Source organism: Ursus maritimus, unplaced genomic scaffold (genome assembly GCF_017311325.1).
Source record: "Ursus maritimus isolate PB19 unplaced genomic scaffold, ASM1731132v1 scaffold_10, whole genome shotgun sequence".
NCBI classification, from domain to species: Eukaryota; Metazoa; Chordata; class Mammalia; order Carnivora; family Ursidae; genus Ursus; species Ursus maritimus.
In genome coordinates this window covers 26175596-26176208 of record NW_024423344.1, presented here as the reverse complement: position 1 = coordinate 26176208, position 613 = coordinate 26175596, and the positions used below count along the sequence as shown (strand labels likewise).

The following is a 613-nucleotide window of genomic DNA, read 5'->3' as shown; positions in this document are numbered from 1 at the left end:
CTTCCGACGGCTACCGCCACAGAGCGAACGCTGAGCTACTCTGCCCTTACTAACACGTCTTTTCTGGCAATCTTGCTGTCCTCAATAGAATGGCTTTAAGCAACTTAAAGCCTTATAATGTCCCCAAATGCGTCTTTATTTTTCTTTCAGAGAAGAGCACTTTTTGGTCGTCTGCTCCATATCCGCAGAACAGGGGGCAGCCACATCAGTAGTACTGGCTGGAATATGTGTTCTAGCACCAGACCCATCTTCTTCGCTCGGATTTAATCCCCTCTTTCAAAAGCTAACGTCCTCACTGTCGGAGATACTGCCTCTTCTCCTGCTTCCGCCAGCGGCGCGGGGTTTGGGGAGGGAGGCCCTCATTCCCTTCAGGCCCAAGCTTCCCTGCTGCTCTGAAATTGGGTTATAGGTTTTTCTAAAAACACCAGCCTTCTTCTGGTTGAGAAGGGCCTAAATTGGGTTTATTTTTTCCTAAAAGGCTTGGCGTTCCCACACCGGGAGTCGAACCCGGGCCGCCTGGGTGAAAACCAGGAATCCTAACCGCTAGACCATGTGGGAGACGACGAGCGTGCTTTCAAGCCTAGGTAAATTGAGTCGTTCGCAGCGGCTTCCG

At 51.2% G+C, this 613-nt stretch overlaps 1 non-coding gene across 1 annotated transcript; it reads right to left on the bottom strand.

The window, feature by feature from the left end:
- Window positions 1–486: 486 nt before the first annotated feature.
- On the bottom strand, window positions 487–558 carry TRNAE-UUC. The gene has a single exon. It is a non-coding gene; the product is annotated as a tRNA-Glu (tRNA).
- Between the last annotated feature and the right edge of the window lie 55 nt (window positions 559–613).